General features: G+C 50.4%; 1 protein-coding gene and 1 long non-coding RNA gene across 11 annotated transcripts in view; one reads left to right on the top strand and one right to left on the bottom strand.

Annotated features, from left to right (window-relative positions):
• CTIF (cap binding complex dependent translation initiation factor) overlaps window positions 1–26,272 on the bottom strand; it is a 293,053-nt gene that overhangs the window by 251,223 nt on the left and 15,558 nt on the right. Inside the window, exon 2 of one of the 9 annotated variants that reach the window (XM_053902678.1) lies at window positions 8,684–8,901. The exons of the other annotated variants lie outside the window; for them this stretch is intronic. The gene's annotated coding sequence lies outside the window, so the exon portion shown is untranslated. The remainder of the gene's footprint in view (window positions 1–8,683; window positions 8,902–26,272) is intronic. 9 annotated transcript variants of the gene reach the window in all.
• Window positions 14,090–18,131, top strand: LOC109275738 (uncharacterized). Of its 2 annotated transcripts, none has more exons than XR_008422285.1 (4): window positions 14,090–14,190; window positions 15,007–15,235; window positions 16,091–16,220; window positions 17,364–18,131. It is a non-coding gene; the product is annotated as an uncharacterized LOC109275738 (long non-coding RNA). The 2 variants fall into 2 exon arrangements; XR_008422286.1 differs by having other exon boundaries at window positions 16,088–16,220.

Below are 26,272 nucleotides of genomic sequence, written 5' to 3'. Positions count from 1 at the left end.
AAACCCTGACCTTAAATCTCAAAAGGGTGACCCTACTCCGTTGTGCGGTTTGTGTACTGCTCAAAGACATCCGTCGAAGACACTGAATAAGGGCGGAGAACCAGCTCATATCCCATTTGTCAAACCATGTGCCCTAATGCAAGGCTGCAGCCACCTGCAGAGGAGAAGCGGAAAGACCTGCTTTCCTCCAAATTCATCCACCAAGATAAGGGGTGCCTTTTCCTAACCCTAACAAAGGTGCTGCATAGGTTAACAGAGCTTAGTCTGCAGACCGAGCAGGGTCAGGAAACGCTCATGTTCTTTCAACAAAGCACGTGTTTTCAGTCCTGGCTCCCTGAGAACAAGAGAAGTAATTTGATATTCAAGGCACCACCTGTCCTGCCTCTTTCCATCAGTCCCCAACACCATCCTAGTGCTCCTTGTCCCTTGTCCTTCCCCAGATATTACCTGCTTTCTGCCCTTCCATGGTCTGGTTAAGCTGCTCCCACCGCCTATCAAACTTCTCACCGGTCACCTACCCAGTCATTGGCGCCTTTCGCAACGGGATCGGCGCTCCCACCCCGCTCAGGTGCCCAAGCACAGAGAACAGAGCAGGGAGGAGGCAGGCATGTTCCAGGTCCCGCAAAGCCGTATGATCTTGTTGGAAGATGATTATAACGCTAATTACAATAAGGCATGAGCAAGGAGAAGGAGCATGTGCAGCAGGGGGCATGCTGTCTGTTAATTATAAAACTCATACAGTACCACCTAAAAATAATCCAGCTTCCTCCCCTGCCAATCTATAAATCCAAGAGTAATGAAACCTGAGTTCAAAGCTCTCTTGGGTTGGTATCGCTCTCATTCCTATGATGCACTATGATGCACATCACACATTCCTATGACACACTTCACACTCTTAAGAAAATTAGGGCAACACGGCATTCATTAAAATTTTCTGCAGCACCTAATTCCACAGACTACCAATTGGACAGAACTCCCTTTTTCCAGATCCATTTCTCTGTCCCTCTTTGCTCTTTGGGAGGCCTAAGAACCCGCCAGGACCAATGCTTAGGGCACTGCCGTCAGGCCACCACCGCCCCACCCCCCTACCCCCCAGGTAGGACTGGAGATCTTCCCCCCCCCCCCCCACCGCAGGGCCAGGTGGGGTAAGGGATCAGTCACACAGCAGGTGCAACCGGGGCTGTGCTCGGGCTCCCTCCAGTCCCACTGCCCAGGGGCTCCCTGGAGGTCAGCGTGAAGGTCGGCCACCATCACAGACAAGGCATGGTGAGAGGAGTGAGGAGTGACCCTAGGCGTACTGGAGGTGCTGACCCACAGTCGCCCAGTCCTCAAATGGCCCAATCAATGCCATTCAACAGATACGGACTGGCAGCTTGCTCTTCTGAGAGCGGGTGGGGCAGTGTGACCAGGCATGGGGTCTGGAGTCATGAGACCGGGGTTGGAGTCCCGACTCTGCCCCTTACCGGAAGTATCGCTTCAGGTAAACTGCTTAATTCTCTGCCTCAGTTTCCCATCTGTAAAGTGGGGCAATCCCATGGGGTTGTTGTAAGGACTGCGTGAACTAGAATCTGTAAAATGCCTAACGCTTAGTGATGGCTCAAATGATCATATTATTACCGCCACCAGTACCGGTCCTCTGCCTCCACTATCACAGTCCCTGTGATAGCTGGGACTACCCTGCGAGCTGGGAAGCCATGAAGGTACACAGATCGTCCCTGTGGGGAAAAGCACACTGGCCCCAGCAGGCAGCCCTACGTGACCCTGAGTGCCACAGAAGCCCATTCAAGACACAGAGGGAACCCTGAGGCCAGAGGGCACAATGGGAGGAGGCAGGGAGAGGCGGGGAGGCCTTATCTGCCGGAGGCCCACAGAGGCCCCCACGGAGTCGTGGACACCATCGCTCCATGCCTCCTCCGTCCCCGAAAGGCAGGCCTTAGGCCTGAGGGTCTTGCACAGAAAGGGTTCTCAAGCCCCCTCCTTTTTGTTCTGACCTATGCCTTCACTTCGTCCCCACTGCCATCACCTCCCTGTCCCAGTCGCCTGGGCCGAGAGGCCGGTTCCTGATGGGCGTCCCTGTCCCTGGCTGCCTCACCAAGCCTCTACCCTTGGGCCCCACGGTTTGTCCCCAAACATCCCCATGAAGCTGTCAGCTCGTCTATGTACAGTTTGGGTAGAGGGTACACCTGACACTCAGGGGACCCCACCCTACAGGCCCCAGCCCCACCTGCTTTCTGGGACATATACGTCTTTCTGGTGCCTCTCTCCTCGGTACACAGGCTGTCCTCCTGGGGGCGGGGGGGGGGGGGGAGATACCCTCTCCACCCAACTCCAGCCCCCCCGCCAACCTGGAGGGCCACTGCGCCCACCTCAGACACAAGGTCCTCCCTGCTTTGTCCCACAACATCCCCAGCACTTATTTCTAAACTGAGCTCTCTGCCACTTGACCATAGCTTTTCCTGGGGTGGCATTGGCGGGGGGAGGGGGAGGGATGCTTAACATCTTCCTGCCCACCGCCTTCCCTCCTGCCACGGGACAACACCCTCCTATTGGGTGCCAGGAATGTATTCAGAGCTCAGTGAACACTTGCAGGAAGGACACACACTCTAGACTTCAAGTACCACTCGAGCCCCAGAAAGAAAGAAATGAGGTAAAGGGGGTTACGGGCTCCCTGACCCCAGAGAGCCAACCAGCCGCTAGCTGCGCTCCATTTTTGCCAAGAGAGAAAGCGTCCCCTTCCCTCCCCAACGAGTCGCTCTTCTTTCCCCTTGTCTAAGCTCCTCAGAGGAAGTGCTGATAGTCAGGAAAATGCCAGAAAAGCTGCAGGAACCCATTGAGGAGAGGGGAACATTTACATGCAACCCAGACACAGGCAGTGGAAAAGAAAAGAACGAGAAGGAAAAGTCTTGGAACAGGGAGATGGGGGCGGGGGGGGGGGGGGGTGGTGGGCAGGACAGACTAAAGCCCCCAAACCTAAGGTACTAGCAAGAATTATTCCTGAAAATACAAGGACTAAAGAGTAATTCTGGACACAGGACTGACTGCTGTGTTATGTAATTCATACCGGGATTTGGTAGATGTCAGGATATTCCCCCAAGAATGTCAAAAATCAGTGGTCAGGGGGCACCTGGGTGGCTCTGTCGGTTGAACGTCCGACTTCGGCTCAGGTCATGATCTCGCGGTCTATGAGTTCGAGCCCCGCGTCGGGCTCTGTGCTGATGGCTCGCAGCCTGGAGCCTGCTTCGGATTCTGTGTCTCCCTCTCTCTCTGCCCCTCCCCCGCTCATGCTCTGTCTCTCTCTATCTGTCAAAAATAAATAAACAACAACAAAAAAAATCAGTGGTCAGCTGTGGTATTTGTGAAAACGGAGTCTTCCCTCACTGCGCAGTGGAAAGTGGACAGAAATGGATGTCGCAGAGCTGGGGCTGGCGCGATGTTGAAGAGGGACGTGTAATGAATGGCATGGCAAAGTCAGGGCAAGTCACGGGTAAAGGGGACAGAAGTCGGCTGTAAGGCAGGCCTGCAGAAGCGTCTCATTTCTGGAGCAACAGAAGGGGGTCTGGGATAATCGAGGCTCCTGGCGAGGGGGTTAGCTGCTTTCTAATCCCCACCCCCCCACCGGTGACTCTACACACTGCCAAGGGCTCCCAGGGAGCCTGTTCTCCACTGAGGTTCAGGCCACACCCTGATTCTTGGGGAATCAGGAAAAAGCAGAAATAGAGGCCGGCCTCTGGGACAGAAGAATGGGAACCCTAAGAAAGAATGCTCCACGACAGGAGAAGCAGTCTGGCACACAGGACGGACACGACCTGTGGTTCCAGGAAGAGGGCTGGTCCCAGCAAACTGTGGCCAGGGAAAAAAAAGCCCCCAGCAGAGAGTATTCCCAGAAGGTGGGACGAGGTTTTCCAGCTAGCAGTGACATGCTTCACCAAGGAGTCAGGGGGTCCCAAGTTGTTCGGTTTGGGCCCAATCTTAGCACATAGACAACATAATTGATATAAAGGGAGGTGGAACTGGAGGTCCCCAGGGTGTTACTGCTGAAGGCTGGTCAGCATAGGTCACGCGAGAGTGAGAACTTTTCAGCAGCCTCCACCTCTATCCAGTGACACTAAATTCTAATGAGCAGAAATCACAATTCAGACAGGAATATACCTGGAGTGGAGGAAGCAGCCCTGAGACCACCCTGTCCCTCTGCTCTAACTCTTGCTTACCAGGTCAGAGATGTGTGTTTGGCCTCCTGAGCAAACCTCCTCACACACCAAAAGGACCCCTATGCCGATGACCCTCACCAAGCATTCTGCCAGGGAAAAAAAGCAGGGTAACTTCAGACTGGCTTTCTGGTAAACTGGCTACCCCTTGGGATGACCAGATAAATCTGAGCTTATAATAAATACAAACCTGTAGCACAACTCTGACCTAGCTGGCAGACAGGGGGCAAGCAACCATCCCTTTTTTACTAGATAGATACAGAGACAATGGACAGATGGATGAGTGGACGGATAGACAGATGGACAGGTGGACGGATAGACAGACGGATAGATCGATGGATGGATGGATGGACAAACAGACGGATAGGTGAATGAACGGATGGGCAAATGGACAGGTGGATAGGTGAACAGACAGATGGATGAATGGACAGATGGATGGATGGGTGGTTGGTGGATGGATGGATGGATGGATGGATGGATGGACAGAGGGACAGATGAATAGATGGATGAATGGACAGATAGATTGGTGGATGGATGGGTGGGTGGATGGATGGATGGATGGATGGATGGATGGATGGACAGATAGACAGATGGGCAGTTGGATGGACAGATGGATGGGTGGATGGATGGGTGGGTGGGTGGGTGGATGGATGGACAGACTAATACTTTCATGAGCCATTTGTCAGCCAGAGGCTTTAGAGAAACTTCCATTTAATTATCCAATCAGAAGAATGAGGGGCCTCAAGAAAGCTTACATCTGGCTTCAGAGCTGGAAATACAGGTATGAAAAGATAATAATTAGTGTGGGTCCCTGCGGTCACACGCAGCTCCTCCTCCATGCCCTCCCCCTGAAAGAGTCAAATACTCCCACTAGGCAGACAAATGAGCACATGAAGAGAGCTGAGAAAGCAGAGCTCCATCTGGGAAAGAATCCTGGGAATTAGGGACAAGGCCCTGGGCTGCATAGAGGCCTCCCTCAAGCAGCAGAAATGTCCATTACTTCAGGAAAGGATGACAGGGGTGTGTGTGTGTGTGTGTGTGTGTGTGTGTGTGTGTGTACGTATGCACACGAGTAAGAGAGAGAGAGCGAGAATGCAAGAGAAAGCTGGGCGAGAAAGAGCCAATAGTTACTTCTGAGTAGGAAAAAGTCATGATAAAAAAAAAAAAAAAACAAACATTTCATGGGGAAAGAATAGTTTTCTCAACCAGCAGCACTGAGAACACTGAATATCCATATGTAAAGGAATAAGCTCGACTTACACTTCACATCCGACACCAAAATTCACCCAAAAAGATCACAGCCCTAAATGTAAGAGCATTACAAAACTCTTAGAAAACATAGGAATAAATCCTCATGACCTTGGATGAAGCCATAGTTTCTCAGCTATGACACAAAACCACAAGCAATGAAATAACAAATAAATAAGGATCCATTGGACTCCATCAAAATTAAAAACATTGGGCCTCAAAGAACATGATGAAGAAAGTGACATGACAACCCTTGGGGGAAAATACTGCAAATCACAGATCCGATAAGGGCATAGTATCTAGAGTATATAAAGGACTGCTACGAATCAACAATAAAGGGACAAAGGACCAAATTAGAAAACAGGCAAAACTTTGAAGAGACATCTCTCCAAAGAAGATACACAAGTGGCCTACAGCCCTTGGATGAACAGGTAACCCCGAGCGTTTAATACTACAAAGCACTTGAAAAGATGCTCAACATCCTTAGTCATTGAGGAAATGCAGACCGAAACCACAGTGAGACAGCACTTCACAGCCACTGGGATGGCAAGGCTCAAAAAGACACACAACACCCAAGTGTGGGTGAGGATGTGAAGAAACTAGACCCCTCGTCCATGGCTCGCAGGACTGTAAAGTGGTCCTGCCACTTTGGAAAACAGTCTGACAATTCCTCACAAGGTTATTACCACATAAACCCAATAATTCTACTCCAAGGTACCTATCCAAGAAAATTAAAAACAGGTCCACACAAAAACGTGTACATGAACGCTCACGGTAGTATTATATAGTATTCATCATAATAACTGAAATGTGGTAACAACCCTCAAATGATCTCTCATTGGCTAATGGATACATTAAAATGGGGTATAACCACATATTGGAATATCATTTGGCCATAAAAAGGAATAAAGCACTGATCCATGCTACAACATGAAGCTTGAAGGCACTATATTAGGTGAAAGAAGCCAGACACAAAAGACCGCATTTTCTAGAAATCCATTTACATGAAGGGTGCAGGATAGGCAAATCCACAGAGAAAGAGAGTAGATGAGTTGTTGCCTAGGGCTCAGGGAGTTGGGGAGAATAAGGAAGGAGGTCATGGAAATGCGCTGGATGGGACTCTTCTAGAAAACAAAAAATGATGCATCTAGAAAATGTTCTGGATAGAAGACATTGTTGCACAACATGGTGAACATATTAAAGCCACCTACTTTTTTATTTTATTTTATTTTTTTTTAATTTTTTAATGTTTATTTATTTTTGAGAGAGAGAGAGAGAGACAGAGACAGAGCTCCAGGGACAGAGCAGCAGAGAGAGAAGGAGACACAGAATCAAAGCAGCTCCAGGTTCTGAGCTGTCAGCACAGAGCCCGACGCGAGGCTCGAACTCACGAACCGTGAGATCATGACCCGAGCCGAAGTCGGACACTTATCCGACTGAGCCACCCAGGCGCCCCACCTACTTTTTTAATTTTAGTTTCTTATTATGTTTTTAATTTTAATTCCAGCATACTTAACATACAGCGTCATGTTAGTTTCAGGCGTACAATGTCGTAATTCAACAATTCTATACGTTACTCAGTGCTCATCATGACAAGTACACTCTTTAATCCCCATCACCTATTTCACCCGTCCCCCCCCCACCTCCCCAACCATCAGTTTGTTCTATATGGTTGAGAGTCTGTTTCTTACTTTGTCTTTTTCCTTTATTCTCTTGTTTCTTAAATTCCACGTATGAGTGAAATCACAAAAATCCACCTACCTTAAAAGGGTGAATTGTTATGGTATATGAATTGTATCTCAATAAAGCTTTTATTTTAAAGAAATAGCAGAGAAGGAACCAGAGATGAGGGCCGTGCAGGGCCACGGCATATGTTTGGGTGACCTGACTGAAGACAAATGAAGAAAGACCAAAAGGAAGTGTGAGAGAAACCAGGCAGAAGGGCACATCTCAGGAACCAATCCCTCACATTCTGTATGGATTAACATCTCTGAGGGCAAAAGAGTAATAGATCCCCAAAACAAGACCATTTCCTTCTGGATTTGGCTTTTGACACCACCTGCCTCAAAAACCCGAACTCCGTCACCACCCTCTGGTCCTGAGGCAGGAACACATGTCAGATTCCGTTTTACCCGAACACCCTGTCTAGGATGGATGAGGCAGGATTCTTCTGGAGCCACAGTTGTTTGTGGTTTTCTCCTCATGTCTCAAACCTCAAGTTCACTCCGAGAGTCAGTCCGAGTCCCCAGGCCAGTTTGCTATGCTCGGTATCGGACCATGACACAGGGACCCTGGGCAGACCCCTCTCTGCCCAGGTCACTAAAGGGGAAGAGAGGCTGTGACTCATGCCTGACGCTATGCCTGAGTCAGACCTCCCACCTGACGCCTTCCAGATGACGTTCTGATCAGATTCACTCGTCAATGGCTTTTCCTAAGCAGGTACAATGATTTCTCTTTAGTAATTCCTCTCATAACACTCTCTTAGAGGCTCTGGATGCACATTTGCTATCGTGGCTGACAACATGAAGGGCTCTAATATCACACATCCCACATAAGCGGCTCTCAGAGTTTTAAGAATAATTAGCAATTTCAACCTTTTAGAATACTATTCCCTCGATGAAGAAAGCCAAAAAACAAAACCAGACAAAAGACAAGCCCTGAAATCACCAAACACCAAGCTTATGAAGCAGAGAAAGGATTATAGTCTAAATTAGTAAAAGGTACAGTTGAGGGGCACCTGGGTGGCTCAGTCAGTTGAGCGTCTAACTTCAGCTCAGGTCATGATCTCGTGGTTCGTGAGTTTGAGCCCCACCTCAGGTTCTGTGCTACAGCACAGAGCCTGCTTTGGATCCTCTGTCTCACTCTCTCTCTGCCCCTCCCCTGCGCGCTCTCCCTCTCTCTCTCCAAAATAAACATTTGGGGCGCCCGAGCGGCTCAGTTTGTTAAGCGTCTGACTTTGGCTCAGTCATGATCTTACGACTGGTGAGTTCAAGCCCCACGTCGGGCTCTGCGCTGACAGCTCGAAACCTTGGAGCCTGCTTTGGATTCTGTGTCTCTTTCTCTCTCTGCCCCTCCCCTGTTTGTGCTCTGTCTCTTTCTCTCTCTCTCTCTCTCTCAAAAATAAATAAACATTTAAAGAAATTTTTTTAAGATTCAAACAAATATTTTTTAAAAGTATATATATATAAAATAAATAAATAAGAGGTACAGTTGAGCAAACCGAATCCTACCTATGTCATTTTCCTCTGTTTTGTTTTGTGTCATACACAAATCCTGTACTTGGGTCTCCATGGGACCGTGTTTTATTTGGTTTTACTTTACAAACTTAGTGTTGGCGATTCAACAGCGAGGCCTCAGCTGGCACAGTGACTCTGGAAACCAGGAGTCTCCGTTCAGAGGCGGCTTTTCGCCTACTTATTCCGGCGTGTGTGTTGGCTGAAGTAGAGACCTACAGAGAAAAGGGACCGGGAAAGCGCAAACAGCAGTGAGCGAAGCCCCGGATGAGGATACCAGCGAGAGGTGGGGCAATTGGGCAAAGGTCCTCAGATGAACAAAGCCTCATCTCAGAGAAAGGCTATAAGTTACCAATGAGCCTGGCCTCCCACAATTATTGCAAAACATTTATGTGTTTTTGCTTTTCCAATAAAACCAGCCAGGCCTCAGCGTCCCTGGGTGGCTCAGCCGGTTAAGCGTCTGACTCTTGATTTCAGCTCATGATCTCACGGTTCGTGGGACGGAGCCCTGCGTCCAGCTCTGCACCAATGGCACGGAGCCTGCTTGGGGTTCTCTCTCCCCCCCTTCTCTCTGCCTGCCCCTCTCCTGTTTGCTCTGTCTTTCTCAAAAAAAAAATAATAATAATAATAATAAATAAATAAATAAAGGAAGTCACTCTGTCTCAAAATAAATAAATAAACATTAAAAAAAAAATGGCCAGGCTGGAGGAGCAGAGACAGCACTTTGCTCTACTAAGTGCCTCTCTCCTGGGCTGGCGGCTGACCTGGCAAAGCCCCAACGGCCACATGTCTGCCCTTCCGAAGGTCAGCGCTGCCCCGGGCAGCTAGGGTGCAAGTGACCGCACAACCACAGCTCCCCAAAGGCAGGCGCACCTGCTCCCGAGCCAGGGCCAGCGGGCACACCTGGGTGTCTTGCATAATGCAGGCACTGCTGCCCAAGGTCAGCGAGAGACCATCCACAAGCCCCAATTGTTCTCGGGCAAGCTCTCTCTGAGGCCAATTGTTCTACGAGGCACGTTTCTCCAGCTCGGGGCCCGCCTGGCAGGCCCTGGGTCCTCCACAAATGTTTGCTGTTGGCTTCTCGGGATGAAATTGGGAAAGCACTCTCATTTACGAAGGCCTTGGTCCAGACAAGCGCCCTTACTTGGGCAGTCTCCCTTAGAAGGAGAGGACGGCAGGAGTAGTTGCTGCAGTTTATTTATTCCAGATAACCAGGGCTTGGAGCCGGGGCCAGAACCCGGGGCAGATGCATGCACAAAGCAGCTTTCATAAAAATGCACGCCAAGCAGGCAGGAGTTGTGATGTGCCTGGGCTGGGCAGTGGAGAGCATCCCAGGAGAACAGCGCTAGACCGAGAGGCGGGGTCTCCACTGGCCATCCCTCCCACCTCGTGGGGCGAGGGGGACTGCTTAGGGGGGCGCATAGATACATAAATGCACCTCTGACTCATTCTCGAGTTCGGAGGTTCTCACACCAGGCCTCAGCTCTCCTCACCGTGCATTGCTAAAATCCCACGGCATCGTCTTAAACCCCCTTAAGGAAAAAAAAAAAAAAAAAGTGAAAATTAATCTAATTAAAGTCGACAGTGTTCACAGTAAGGAAAATTCTGGTATTTTGCCAAGAGTCTCTCTCCCCAGCCAGCGCCAGCTCTGTGGGTAAAGGGCACGAGGTTGGGAGCCTGACAGGCCCGAGCTGGAGTTCTGGCTCTGACACTCAGCTGTGTCACCATGGGGACATCTGTCAAAGAGGCAAGAGTGACACTTACCTTTTTTTTTTTTAATTTGTTTAATGTTTGTTTATTTTTGAGAGAGAGAGAGAGACAGAGACAGAGCATGAGCGGGGTGACGGGCAGAGAGAGAGAGGGGGGACACAGAATCGGAAGCAGGTTCCAGGCTCTGATGTGTCAGCACAGAGCCCGATGCGGGGCTCGAACTCCCGAACCGCAAGATCATGACCTGAGCCGAAGTCAGATGCTTTGACTTGTGACCGACTGAGCCACCCAGGCGCTCCAAGAGTGACATTTACCTTTCAAAACTGCTACGAGCATACGAGAGTTAAAAGCTATAAAGCCCCCCACCCAATGCGAAAGTCAGCCCCTCACGCCCCATTGGCTCGAGCCCGACCCACCGACCCCGACGGGTGCCTGTGCTCCCAGATCCTGCCCCCAGGAATCCTGGCAGTGGACGCAGGACTTTCTGTATCTCAAGGTGGCAGCTCCAGGGAGGGAGGATCCCCAAAACCCGGCCGAACCCAACACCTTTCCTGGCTATTACTGTGTCATCTCATTTGGACCTGTCAGCAGCCCTGTGAGGCAGGCAGGAGACTGGCTGGTATTTCTATCATCCCCATCTTAGATGCAGAGAGGGGAGTGAGCCTTGGGCGAGGTCTCATGGGAAGTTACCCCCCAGAGCTGGGCCTCAGACAGTCCAGCACTCTGTCTGATGATACTGAGCATGCAGACATCCCACTACATTCTCTAGGCGGATGGAACATCATCCACGCTTCCCAGTGTGCAACTGGATGTTCAGAAATGCAGCAAACGTGACATTATATCTGTTCCAGACTTGAGCCTGAAGGAGGTCTGGCAGCTTTTGTTTTTGTGTTCCGAGAGGAGCCAGCCATCTTGAAAGAGGCCAGCTGCGCTCAGACCACCATGTTAGAAGGAAGTCAAACTAACTGCACAGAGATGCCACACAAAGATACCATCTAGAAATACCACACAGAGATGTCACAAAAAGAACAGAGGGCCCCAGGAGGACCCTTTCTTTACTGGTTCTGCTTCTCTGGAGAATCTGCCTAGCCCAGGCTCCTTGAGGCCAGGAGCCAAGTATGATTTGCCTTTGACCCCTCAGTCTGCAGCATCCAGCTCAGACTATCAGGAGACCACTCACACATCCAGAAATAGCGGATGGGCAAATACACTATAATGCCACCAAATGAGAGAATATCACACACTTGGGAAAAACGCAAAGAGGGCCACTATGTGCTGGTGTAGGCGAGATCTACAGAATATTCTGATAGGTGAAAGACCAAGATACAGGATCGCATTTTCAGTATGTCCCCTTTGAGGTAAGAGAGGGCAAAATAAGAATTTATTCCTTGTAGTACATGAAGAAATAGGAAAGAAGGAACAAATTATTAAAGGCACCACCTACTGTGATTATGTTTTTTAAGAAGCGTTCTTATCTTTTATTTTTCTGCTTTATTTATAAGCGAAATAATATGGCGTCTGGGATTCATGTCAAAAAGTCCACACGTAGACAAGCAAACAGCAGAAAAGAATCAAGCCTGGCCACGAGAGGATAACTGGGAAAGCTGGGTGATGGGTCTCCAGGGGCTCATTAGAATAGTCTGTCTACTTTTACAACTGTTTGAAATCTTCAGTAGTAAGTTTTTTAAAAAATTGTTATTTCTAGGAGAGAGTAGGACAAGAAGGAAGGGGGGGTGTGGTGGATGGGGACGGAGTGCGAATGATACTTCCGTACTTCAGAGCGTATCTTTTTTTAATTATTGAGGTAAAATTCACATAGTACCTTCACAATGTTGTGTAACCGCCTCTACTTGTTCCAAAGCATTTTTATCACATCAAAGCCCCTTACCCACTGAGTCACTGATTTCCTCTTCCCCCCCCTCTCCTCTTGCCCTTGCTAACCGCCTACCTTCATTCTGTCTCTAGGGATTTACCTATTCTAGATAGTTCATACAAATGGAATCATACAACGCGTAACTTGTCTGGCTTCTTTCGCTTAGCATGATGTTTCTCAAGTTCATCCACACTGTATCATGTATCAGGACTTCATACCTTTTATGGCAAATAATATTCTCTTGTATGGATATACCACATCTTATTTACCCATTCATAGGTCGACAAACATTTGGATTGCTTCTGGAGCGTATCTTTCTGTTTTGACTTTATTCGTGAACTCTGTAAATGTATTGCCTCTTCAAGAGAAATATCAAAAATTACATTGCTATTAGACAATGTAGACCACAGAGAAGGCAGATGGGGACACAGGGGCGGATTCATTAAAAAGTTGGAAAGTGTGGCAGAAAATAGAAGGCATTCAAAAATAAAAGGAAAAGGGACAACAAATTGTAGTTACTTGTGCTGGAGTTATGCGGTTAGAACACAATTTATAATTTTTTCAAGCATGAAAGCACTTGAGAACCCGTTTGGGATATAGACTGGGAGTCTCGGCTGGGTTGGGAGACGGGGCTGGACTATGAGGGTCTCCACCCCAGGCTGGGGCCAAGCCAGGGTGTGGTGACATCTATCACTGTCACACGCTGACCAAGTTCCTTGTCTCTCCAACTAAGAGGACGGCTGGGGCTCCTACTTCCCCCTCCAGAGGCAGTAGGGGGCAATTTCCAAGGAGGTATCTTGTGGGCAGGACAGCCAGCGGCCTTCTGTTCCCTGTTTTGTGCACTGGGCCTCTAAGAATTATTTTGTAGAGTTGCATCTGTTGCTTTAAAACAAAAGGTCTGTAGAGACTCTTATGGGAGAAATGATTCTGGGCTTGGGAGTCAAAAGACCAGTTTTTAGTTGCAGCTCTGAACTTGGATGAGTTACGTGCCCATTTTCCAGAAGGAAATAATAATTCTTGCTCCTTCTGTACCTTGGAATATTAGATGGTTCAGAGATAATTAAGGCTTTGAGTTCCTCGGCAGAAAGATGCCTGGAAACACAAGGGGATATTATGATTCCTGTGGCCTGTAGCAGAGACTATGAGAGAAGCCAGTATAAACAACTGAGCTCAGAATAGTAATCTAATCTTCCAGACTTTATCTAAGGGAAGAAGAGAGTCTGAGAAGCTACCCAAGCTACCTATCTCCACCACGAACTCACAAGAATATAGTTCTGTACAGTCTATAGTCTCATTTCACCCCTGTCCCAAATCTGCATGGGTAGGATTATTCCCTTTTTGAAGAGGGAGAAACTGAGGCTCAAAGAAGATAAGAAAGATAAGAAGTGGGACTAGACCCCTGGCCCATGCAGTCCTGCTTATATTCTGAGATGCATCCAAACACAACATGCTTGGTCACCTGGGCTTGCTGGTGGCTATGCAGAATTGGAGATCCCCCTGTGTCACTGCCTCAATTCATCTCTCCTTCAACAGCATCTCTTATGGGCCGCGCGGTGCTGAGCGCTGCGGAGAAAGAGGTGGTATATGGAACCAGACTCTCAGGGTGCTGCTGGTCCCCCTCGACTCACTCTTACAAGAGGCCACGGCAGAGGCTGCTGGTGGCCTACTCCGTATCCATTCGCCCGGTCTTCCTTCCAGACAGAACCTTGGGTAATGGCTCAGCTGCAAAACCACATTTCCCAGGCTCTCTTGCAGGTACGGGTGGACCAATGAAAACTGATCCCAGTTCCTCCTCCTTCCTGCCCACGTGGCTGGTCCTCCAGCCGCCCCGTTGGACCATGAGGTGACCTTGAGTAAAGTGGCCGCCTGCAAAGGAGAGTGGAAGCAGACAAGATCCCACGGAATCAGCATACCAGCTCAGGTCAGCCTCTCTCCAGCCTACTTTTTATGCAAGAGACGAGCAATCTCCATCTTAAACAGCCCTGGTTATTTCTGGTCTCTGGCATGAACCCATATACATGGGTCGGTTCCCCTGAGTTGGCTTATATACCCTAAACAACGAAGGCTGCCAGGCTCTGCGTTGGCCTGAAGGGGTAGAGGCAGCCACCGCTCAGAAAATAACCAGGCATCCTGGTGAAAAGGACAAGGAGGCCATCTAAACGTCACAGCAGAATCAAAGAATGAATCTTCCAGACCGCCCAGAACTGGGGTCCCCAGCCCAGGGGATCTGCAAAGAACCTGGGACACGTCCAGCTGACTCACCTCCACCTGTGTGGCCTGCACTCTGGCCCGTGCTCATCTCTCCAGCCCTGTTCCTCACCTCCCGCCCCCACCCCCCACCCCCGAGGTCTGTGTCCCAAGAAGTACCTGACTCACACCCAGCCACATGCACGTTCTCACCACCAGCCCTTTGCACATCACGTGCCGTCTGCCTTAAGCACTCCTCTCCCCACCTCTTGGCCAGACTGACCCCTCCCCCTGCACCCTTTGATTGAACTCTCAAGATACTCAGTCCTTGGGGTGCCTGGGTGGCTCAGTCAGTTGACTTTGACTCAGGTCATGATCTCATGGTCCGTGGGTTTGAGCCCTGCGTCGGGCTCTGAGCTGACAGCTCAGAGGCTGGAGCCTGCGTTGCATTCTGTGTCCCTATCTTTTTCTGCCCTTCCCCCACTCACGTTCTCTCCCCCCCCCCCCAAAAATAAACAAACATTAAAAAAAAAAACCTTAATAAAAAAAGATACTCAGTCATTCCATAAACAGCCTTCCCTGACTTCCCCAAGCTGGACCAGGACCCCTCCAGAAACCCACAGGCCCCAGGCTCCTGCTTTCTCAGTGTGCCAATGTCCGTCTCCTCCCCCGGTCCATCTACCCCTTCAGGGCAGGGACAAAGTACTGGACCTTCTACAACCCCATGTGAAGGCTCTCTGGCCAGAGGACTGCCTGCTCAGGACGTAGCACAATGCCCGGTAGGTGGTAGGTTCTCAATATTGATGAAGTCTGTCCTTGACAGACTCAGAATCTAACACCCAGCCGGCAAATGGCTTTGTTAAACCCCAGTCTCCTCTGCCTCAGATTGCAAAAGTGTTCTCCTTTTCCAGAAATTGCTGGCTTTTACGCTCTGAGAATCATGATGTGCTTCCCTGCAAATGGATCGGTCACCCACCTTCTTTCCTGGGCACACACACTCTCCCCTCTGAGCCCCACAGTGGCCCCCCCGCCGGGGTAAGGGGCCTCGTTCTGATCTCTGCTTCCTCCCCTCTCCACTCCGTGCGGGGCAATGTGCTCCGCTTACAGGAAGGACTGGGAGTTAGTCAGTCACCTTGGCCGCGTTTACAGCTTCTGGTGAGGGGAGTCCAATGTTTACAGGTTGAAATTGCTAACATGAGGTTTGGACAACACTCCAGATTCCCTGGTTTGTCTCCCTGCCTTCTAAAGTGATAGGGGGTCAGTATCCCTGCCCCCAAGCGACAGGTCTAGAAGGACTAGGTTGAGTTGCGGCTGGCACTGATCTGAGGCGGGCTCCTAGGACAGCAGGAGGCAGGACGCAGCCCCAGGCAGGGGCCAGGTGGTCGGGGGTGCCCCCCCACCAAGCCCAGTCAGATCCCTGCACACACTCAGCTAGAGCAGACAGGCCCAGAGGCCCATGAGTGCCTCGGCCGCTTTCGTAGTCAGCTCTTGTGAGCTCAACTGGTCTTTGGAGAAGAAGGTTCAGCAAAATCTTAATTATAGGCCGTCCCTCCTGCTTTTAATGGCGAGGCTCTGAAAACGTAGTACCTTAATCACATGGCGTTAAATCAAATCACTTTTTTTTTTTTAAGTAGGCTTCGCGTCCAGCGTGGAACCCCATGTGGGGCTTGAATTCATGACCCTGAGATCAAGACCTGAGCTGAGATCAAGAGTCAGATGCTTAACCGACAGAGCCACCCAGGCGCCCCTCAAATCACGTTTGAGGTACACTAGTGAGGTTCAGTATGTAAAGGAAACCTGTTATGAAATCTTTTATAAAGCAAGTTCATTGAGCCTTTTTGAAATTCAGGGAGTTTTTTGTTTATGCAGTTTACTTGTGTGAATCTAATTCAAGTTTGCCGGGCACCTAAACACCTCACTCATCGGTGTCTGTTCTCCTTGTCATCTCTCAAGGGTGCCCCCCTCCCACATTGAGTCTATGGCAGTCGCCAGGAGCCGGGCCCTCCCTCCCTGGGCCCCCAGGAGTGTGCCTTTCCCCTCAAAAGGGCACACTCTAGAAATTCCAAACGCAAGTGTTGTAGGCCAAATTGTGTCCCCCTCCTCCCCCATTCGTATGTCGAAGCCCTAACTCCTGCCACCTCAGAACAGGATTGCATTTGGAGAGGGTGCCTCTCAAGAGGGAGTTAAGGTACAAATGAGGTCACTAGGGTGGGCCTTAATCCATTGGGACTGGTCTCCTTCTAAGAAGGGGAGATCAGAACATAGACACATACAGAGGGAAGGCCCTGTGAGCACACAGCAGAAAGTGCCCATCCATAAGCCAAAGAGAGAGGCCTCAGGAGAAATCGCCCTCGCTGACCCCGTCATCTGGGACTTCCAGGCTCCAGAAATCGTGAGCACGTGAATAGGCTGTGTAAGCCCCCCGGCCTGTGGCTCTCTGTGGCCGCAGAGCCCTTGCAGACTGACACAGGAGAGCCTGCCCGCGCCCTGTCTCATCCGTCCCACTCTGCCGCTGCTGAGCTGGGTGACCCCGGCTGGCGACCGCAGCCAGCCGGGGCTCAGGGTCCTCTACGTCTCCCTCCCTCAGGGGGTTGAGTGAGGATCACATGGCAAAGGTCGGCAGCGTGCTGGCGAGTTCGCTTCGCCCTCACCTTGGCCCGCTGCTGCGTGGCCGATGTCACTTACCCGCAGCAAGGGAGATTTCTCTGTCGCTTCTCACGGTCTCCCAGGTACAGAAAGCCGAAGTGAGAAGGGGATCCTGACACCATAGCCTGGATTTCTGTCTTGAATTAACACTTCACTTTTTTTTTTTTGGTTTAAGCATTGTTACATATATTCTTAAAGCTGAGACTCACAATGAATCTGTGAAGTAGCCAGGAGTAAAAAAATCTTATTTTCATCTTACAGATGAGGTAAACTGAGGCACAGAAGGAGTGACGGATTTATCTGTGTCCCCGCGACTTGTTCGATAGGACCCTGGCTCCCGGGACTCACATTCCTCTGCTCCCTCCCATCATTCACTGACACCCTAAGTACTCAAACCATCCCCATTATCTGGTCACTCGCTGCTGCAAAACCTTCTGTGGACCAGCCAAGCCCCTGCTGGCCGGCACTATCCCCTTCCCTCAAACCTCCAGTCCCACCATCACCAACTCCGCTGTCACAGACCAGTCAGACTGCCCAAAGAACGCAAGCCATGCTCACATGTCACCACCCCCGAGAACATCTTGCCCATTTCTTTCTGAACAGGCGCCGCCTCTTCCGGGAAGCCTTCCCTGACTGCTCTCATTGAGTTCTTTCCAGAGCTCTCGCGCCCAGCCACATGAGGTGACTCCGAACAGACCTACCTGTGTTTCGTCTGCAAATTGCTTAACCGTATTAGTCCCTAGAGCAGGGAACACATCTTCCCACCAGCCCGATGTACCAGGGCAAAAAGAAAAGACTCAATATCCCGATCCAACAGAACACCAGTGGTGGAGAAGTTACCTCCGCAACATCAACATGTTCAGAAATAGCTATTTACGAGTTCAACTTTGTAAACATTCTCACCCCCAACACCGCCATATCGCAGGAGTACTGGATGTCCACCCTGTCCGACTGGCCTCCAAATGGCACTGTTCCTGTTTCCCTGGACACCCTGACTGCCCCACCATCCTTGCCTCTGTATCACAAAGCTAATGATTCTTTTTTTTTTTTAATGTTTATTTATTTTTGAGAGAGAGAGAATGAGAGACAGAGTGCGAGCAGGGGAGGGGCACAGAGAGGGAGTCACAGAATCTGAAGAAGGCTCCAGGCTCTGAGTTGTCAGCACGGAGCCCGAAACGGGGATGCGGGGCTCGAACCCACGAACCGCGAGATCATGACCTGAACTGAAGTTGGACACTTAACTAAGCCACTCAGGTGCCCCCAAAGCTAATGGTTCTCAAACCAATGCCTACATGAACTCCAGGTGTTACTATTGAAAGATTCCATGGGTCTTTCTTTAAAGATGACCCCCTGTTATAAGACTAGACAATGAAGGCAAGAATTTTTGTCTCTTTTGTTCACTGGCTGTATTTCTTGCTTCTAGAAAAAAACAAAACAAAACTCTGATACATAGATGCTGCTCAATATTACTTATTGAGTACGTCTGTTGAATAAATGAGACTATTAACTCTGTTTCCTAGACTTTTAAAAAAAATTTAATGATTGAATCCAAATCCAAATCCGCAGTCTCTCAGCCAGGCCCTGACCTAGGTGGGTTCCTGGCGGTGAGGCACTGCTCGCCAGAGAGGAGTGCCAGGAAGCCCTGTCCTTTGGGATCCAGTGTTCTTCATCCCTTCCCAAAAGTCCCTGTCTTTTCATCCAGCCACAGCGATCCGATCCTCGAGGGGATTTCTGCAGCTTTCCCAAAGCTGTCATTTCCTTCTGGATGACACAAAGGGAAACACCTCTCAAAGGGGCGTGTGAGAGGAAGAGGCTGGCCCCGAGGCGGCAGCTGACATCCCAACTATCACCATCAAAATGGAGCAGTGGAATGGGGTGACGGCCCACAGTTTGGGAAGGCCATCCCTAATGTCCCTGCTGCGTCACGGCTGAACCAGCCTCTCCCCTCCTGACCCTCGAGAGGGCAATCCCCACACACAAACCCTTCCAGGCCCGGATAATAACTCTTTCTCTTCTAAGTGCCTCCCCTGAGGGGGGTGCCCAGTCACAAGACCTAGGCTGGGGTTTTACCTCCTCTCCTCCTACCAACTTTGGGGAGGCCTACTATGTGCCGCTCAGTGAGAGGGGTACAAAGATGGACTGGCGTTCCCGGAGCTCACAGTCGGGAGAGGAAATTCTGCAAAAGCACACAGCCGCGGTGGCTGGGGCTCAGCATTGTGGGGAGGGTTACATCAGCCCCTACCGGACCACTGCAGGGTCCAGAATGGGGACAGGCTTCCTCGAGGGTTCCAGGCAGGAGGCTCTGGGATAAGCCAGAAATGCAGGAAATGCTGGTGGTTCTCAAATCACAGCCTTGGGCCAGGTTGGAAGGGAGAGCTCCCACCCCAGGTAATAATCCGAGCCCCCCCTGGTTTCAGATCATACCCTTCAAAGCCTCCAGAGGCTTCCTACATTACTATTGAGTCCAAGTTCCTCCAAGTCCACCCAAGATCTGGCCCCTAGGACCTCGCTGCCAGTTGGCCACCTTCTCCCCCTTGCTCATTGCCCTCCAGCCCCAGTGGCCTTGAGCTCCTCAAGCAGACAATGCTCCCGGGCTCTCCCAGATACCCCCCACTTCCTCCGGGATCTGCCCTTACCACCCTCCGGTCACCACTCCTCTCCCAGACGCCTGGCCCTTGGCCTTGCATTATTCCCCTCCATAGCATGGCCTCATCTGTGGTCAGAGAGCTCCAGGAGGGGGTCAGTCCTGCCCACAGCTTCACCCCCCGCAGCTAGAATGGGGCTTGGGATAGTGCAGTGCATACTGGCTCAATAAATGAGTGAACTCCCCTTCCTTTACACACCACACACTTGCCTGTTGGTGGGTTGAACCTGTGTGTGTGTGTGTGTGTGTGTGTGTGTGTGTGTGCGCGCGCGCTCTTAGTGACACAGAGAGGGTAGCACACCGGGCAAGGCTGGGGGCCAGAATGCCCGGTGGCCACAGCCTCAGTCTGTAAAATGGGCTGGCAGCCCTGCTGAGGTTAAAAGGTGCACAGAGCACACCAAGATCCCTGGCTCAAGGGTACCGTGTTCCCACAAAGAATTGTTAGTTCAGCTCTATAAGCTGCCTCATGACAGCCCTTCGGCTGCTGGCTGACCTGCCCTGGCAGAGGAAAGGGAGTGACCTCAGGAGGCTGGACCAAGAGACACAGGTGCAGGACAGCCACACACGCGGACCCAATCTTCCCACCTTGCACGACGGTTCTCCGGGCAAGGGTTTTATCTGCATTTCTGGGTGGTGTGCCCGAGCCATGCGATCTGCCTGTCCCCCAAAGCACACAATGGGGATCCTACTACTCCTCCTAAGAGCTGATAAGCATTGTCAGCAGGCACTGTCCTAAGCACACGAAATAGGCAGTACGATGACCCCATTTTACAGAAGTAAAGCTCAAGACCCATCTGTCCCTGGTGTCTGTGGCTGGCTCCGTGATGAGGTAGAAAGAGCACAAGATTGAAAGTGAGAGGATGTGGCCTCTGTTTCTGCTGTCAGCTGCAAAGTCCTACGTGAGACTTAATCTCTTTGAGCATCTACGTAGAGTGACAATAATAATACCTACCCACTCCACACAGGAGGCAGGAGAGCACTTGGCAAATTCATAAAATACAACACAGATGAGTGGCAGCTGGTGTTATTTAAGGGTGTGACAATCCTGGTGATTTCTCAGCTGTTTCCTGTAGGGGAAGGGACGGAAAAGCCCTCGACAGCGGGGAAGGGCAAACTAAAAAGAGACACTCCGTGGTGACACAGCAGAGCTGCGGAGCTCGAGCTTGGGATCTATGGAAAACAGTGGGGACATCGGCCATAAACAGGACTTGAAACAAATGAAAAACCTAAGCTGATGAAGTATGCTAGAGGAGAGCCAGGCTTTGGGGACCCTCGTCAAGGCCTTGGAGGGGGCCGTCTGTAGCACATGGAGCTGCCCCAGGACTGTGGCACTGACCTGTGGTCATCCCCACATGGGCGGTATCACCCCGCAGGCCTGCGAGGTCCCGGCTTGCCTTCCATGCAGCAGGCAAAGCATTTGCCTCCCACAAAATCCCGTTTCGCTCTGGGACATTCTGGGCCTGTGGGACTCCCAAGGACCAATCTGGTCATGCCTGAGACAGCAGGAGCACAGGGAGGGAGCATTTCTCAAGAGGTGGCTCATGAGAACAAGGAAAAATCCCAGTTTGGATAAACCGAGGGAGAGCAAAGAGTGGCCTGAAAGGCGCCCCCCCACCCCAAAAATCTGAAGATTTTTTGAACGCCTTTCCCCCAAATCAAGAATCTCCAGCAGAGAAGGGACTGGGATTCCTGGTTGTTAGGAAGCTTCTTTCATCATTTTGGGGGGGTCAAGGGGAGCAGTGTGCTGCTGGTTCAGGGAGAAGTTAGTGTCAGGGACCCCGGGGCAGGAGGGGAGCACCTGGAAACAGCCCACCCCATACACCCTCGGGGGTCCCAAGCCCCAGTGAGGCAGGCAGGGACACAAATCTAGGAGAGAAGGCAGTGGCAGCAGGAACCTCAGAATAGGACAGACCCTTCTGTACAGGGCAGAGGAGCTACGGGCCAAGGACGTGGGCGGGGGACCACTAAGAATCAGGAATCCTCTTACGTCACCAAACTGAATAGATACCATTGTTGAGACCAGGAAAACACTAAAGAATAAACTCCCTCAAGACTCCAGTCACCTTCAAACCACCACCAAGATCAAGGTCAGCTTTCCACTGGCAGTAAAAGTGAGTCACCCTCACCTCCCCTGCTCTGAGGAGTCACAGTTCATCCCTGAAGACTCCCCACTTGTGGGAAAGGGGGGCTCAACCCAGACAGCTACTCTGCATACATGGAAGGCCCCCAAGGGCCCCCCTGCCCCACCCCACCCCCAGCCCCAGGCTCCCCTCTCCCCAAGAAACGCTGCCTAACACCCCCAGCAGGAGGAGTTACCAGTTGCTGGCGGGAGGGAGCTGGGAAGGTGACATTCTGCGTGGGAAGTGCGCCCTTGCTGAATTTTATGGCTCCATTCAGAGGTAAATCACTCTGGCCCTGGGAACTGGCTCCAAATAGATTTACTGGTTTTAATACTTGTTTGGGGGCATTGCAATTAATTGAAAGATGCCTTCTTCCAGTTACTGTTCTGAGATGGGGACCTGGGTCTCAGAGCACTCATTTTTATTGGGCATAATTACGATCGTCTAGAAATGGTGTTTGCCTGGAGTCCTCGTTCCCAGGGAATAACATTCTCTCCAAGTCCTGGCCGGCCTGAGTTCCCAACAACCCGGGCCAATTCATCCTACTGAAAACGAAAGAAGCTAAAGTCCCCTCTACGAGCATAGGACCCTACTAATCTGCTAACCTGTCAGCCTCCTAAGGTCATCAGATATGGTCCGAGGGCCCTGTAGGCTGCAGAGAGAGGAGCCAAGGAATAAGGGGAAGATGCTGATCACCCCCACATCAGTTCTACCAGCTGCCCCTGCTCTACCCAGTTTCCACAGGAGACCATCAGTGAGCAGCAACATGGAACAGTGGGTAAGCACATCGACTCTGGAGCCAGACTGCTGACTTTGAGTCTTGCTGTTGCCACTTCCTAGCTGTGTGACCTTATGCAAGTTACTTAACCTCTCTGCGAACTCTGTCTCAATTTTCTCTTCTGAACAATGGGGCTGATAATAATACTCATCTCAGGGGCGCCTGGGTGGCTCAGTCGGTTAAGCGTCCGACTCTGGCTCAGGTCATGATCTCAGGGCTTGTGGGTTCGAGCCCCGTGTCGGGCTCTGTGCTCACAGCTCAGAGCCTGGAACCTGCTTCGGATTTCTGTGTCTCCCTCTCTCTCTGCCCCTCCCCCGCTCGTGCTCTGTCCCTCTGTCTCTCTCAAAAATAAACAAACATTAAAAAAAATTTTTTTTACATAATACTCATTTCTTGGATTTTTATCAGGATTAAACTAGTCAATAACGTTAAAGCACTTGGTACAGTGCTTGGCATGTGGTAACTATTAAACGAATTGCCTAAAATAAAAACTTCAAAGCTATTTGAAGAAAGAACTTTGTGCCTAGAACGAAGTTTGAAAACCATTATTCTGGACCAGGGGTCCACAAACTTTCTGTAACGTGCCAGAGAGTAACTATTTTAGGCCATAGGGTCTCCGCTGCCACTAGCCAGAAGCAGTCACAGACACTTAAAGCAATAGGTGTGACCGTGTTCCCGTAAAACATCACTTGGAAAAGCAGGCGTTGGGCCAGCTTGGGTCTGTGGGCCACAGCCTTGCTAACCCCAGGACTAGAACAAGTTCCCTGCTTTACGGATGAGGAAGACAGAATGGGGAGCCGGACCTCACGTCTGCCTTCCCAGGCCAGGGCCCATTCTAAACTCAAGAGCCCAGAAAGGTAGAGAGAAGTAGCCAATGTCGCCTGCAGGGCACGGCCTGTTGTGTTCCGCCAGCTGAAGAGGGCACTGTGAGAAAAGGTGACACTGAGGTCGTTGCTTTCCAGCTACGACACACACGCTGGGCTCCTGAGGGTGGGCACAGGGGTGGGGTGTCTCCTGATTCATCTCCATAGCGCCCCTTGTCATGGCAGGCTCTGAGAAGGCCGGTAAGCATGGATGCCATGCGGGGGAAGGCCCCCAGCCAGGAGAGCCAAGGGCCTGCGCGCCCTCATCTCAGTGAATTCTGGGAGTGGTTATTAAGTGAAGAAGCCCCCCCATACCCGTGACAAGGGGAAGCCACTTGTTGAAGGGCTACACTATAAAAGGGACTTGGGGCGCCTGGGTGGCTCAGTCGGTTGAGCATCCGACTTCGGCTCAGGTCATGATCTCAGGGTCCGTGAGTTCGAGCCCCACGTCAGGCTCTGTGCTGACGGCTCAGAGCCTGGAGCCTGTTTCGGATTCTGTGTCTCCCTCTCTCTCTGCCCCTCCCCTGTTCATGCTCTCTCTCTCTCTGTCTCAAAAATAAATAAATGTTAAAAAAAAAAATTTTTTTAAATAAAAGGGACTTTACACAAAACACTCACTATAACTGAGTTCAAACGAAACAAACAGGGTTTTATAAACATTTCCTTCTTCATCCCGCCACAAAAGACTGTGAAATCTTCAGTGAAGATGCGTGAAGGGAGAAGGTCTGTGAGAAGGAAAGATGCTCCCTTTCTGTGAGACCAGTGCTGGTGGTTCAACATGGCCCCCAGAACGTCTGACACTGCTCGCTTCAAGAAGCGGGATCTTTGTCCCTTACCCCCAAACGCAGACTCGGTGACTGCTTGACCGATGGCGACAACTTCACAACTAAGCCAGCGTCCAGTCCGGCCTGTAAGAAACTGGCAGCTGCTCCTTCCTGTTTCTTTGGGACATTCACTTTGGAACCCAGCCACCGCGCTCTGAGGAAGCCCGAGCAGCCCCACGGACGGAGAACAGCCGGCCTAACTCGCCAGCCACAGGAAGGAGCCATCTTGGAAGTGGCTCTGCACCAGGGTCCAGGTTGAGCCGTCCCAGCTGACACCGGGTGGAGGCAGAGGCCAGCTGCACCTGTCGGGCACTGACCAAATTGCAGACTCTTGAGCAGAAGGGAGGGCTGTTACCGTTTACATCACTCAATTGTAGGGTGCTTTGTTACACGGCAATAGAAACTAGAACAGGCAGTAAACATCCACCATTTGCTCAGGTCACAAAGCTACTTGCTTCCACAGGTAACACAGGCAACTATTCTGTTGTTTGTTAGGAATTTGGGGGATGGGATGGGAAGGGCCCCTGATTTAACACCGTTATATTAATAAAGGAGTATGATATTGTGATTGATGGTAAGAAATATAGATTCGGTCACCTACGTTCCTAGCACAGAGTTCCTAAATCTCTTGGAATTTACGAGAGAAAAAGGCGTCTTGTTATTCACAAGCCCCTTTCTGCCCAAAGAGGGTTTATGTTAATGAGGGAACTCTTGGAAAGCACCTAAGGATGGGGCAGGTTGCCAGGGAAATAACCACATGATTAGAAAGTGGGAACTTTCAGTCCTACCCCCTGACCTCCGGGAAGGGAACAAGGGCCGGAGGTTGATCAGTGGCCAATAGCCAATGATTTGATCAATGGCGCCTATGTGATGAAGCGTCCCTAAAAACCTACAGGATGGGGTTCAGAGCGCTTCCAGTTGGTGGGCACATGAAGATTTGGGGAGAGTAGCATGCTCCTAGGGGGCAAGGGAGCTCTTTGCTCTTTCTACATGCCTTGTCCTACGCATCTCTTCCATTTGGCTGTTCCTGAGTTACATCCTTTTAGTTCTGTGAGCCGCTGTAACAGATTAGTCAAACCTAAGGAGTGGGGTCACTGGAACCTCCAATCTGTAGCCAGTCAGAGGCGTCTGAATTTGGTGTGTGCGTTGGGGGAAGCTGTCTTAAATGACTAAACCCTTAACCTGTGGGATCTCTGGGGCAGGGAAGGGGGTGTGTATATCTTGCAGGACTGAGCCCTTCTCCTGTGGGATCTGACCTTATCTCTGAGGCAAGGGGGTGTCTTGTAGGACTGAGCCCTTCTCCTGTGGGATCTGATCTTATCTCCACGTAGACAGTGTCAGTATTGACCTGAACTGCAGAATACCCAGCTGGTGTCAGAGAATCGTTTGGTGGTGGGGAAACCCCATACACACATCGTATTGGGAACATAGGAGCTAAGATATTTGGAAGGAAACTAAAAAGAGAAAATACGTCTCAGGAGGTAGGGCCAATATATTTTATCACAAAAATCTTTTTGATTTGTATAAGCACATCAACAAATTTGAGAATGAGACCCTAGAGTCCCAATTCAGATCTAAGGTGACAATCAAGCGAAATCCTGATTTCAAATATTCAAATGCATATCCTGATTTTTGGCTCAGAAAATATGGACACCGTTGCTCACAAGGCAGAAGAGACTATTCTGGCCTAAAAATGTTGAGTCCCGTGTTACAAGCGGTGATCTCCACTTCAAGATAGATAGATAGATAGATAGATAGATAGATAGATAGATAGATAGATATGAAATAAAACAAAACTATGACAGGTTTATTGGAACGAGTTAGATCTAAAATGTCCCCCTTAGTTACCTCTAGACAAGAGTATTTATTATTGGTTGGGAAATGGATGTCAAATAGAACACTCTTTATTATAGCACATTAGGTGCTAAGATCTTTCCAACA

The sequence above is a fragment of the Panthera pardus genome, unplaced genomic scaffold (assembly GCF_024362965.1).
Source record: "Panthera pardus isolate Hobbes unplaced genomic scaffold, ASM2436296v1 HiC_scaffold_15, whole genome shotgun sequence".
In the NCBI taxonomy this organism is placed as follows: Eukaryota; Metazoa; Chordata; class Mammalia; order Carnivora; family Felidae; genus Panthera; species Panthera pardus.
This window is presented reverse-complemented; position numbering and strand designations above follow the sequence as displayed.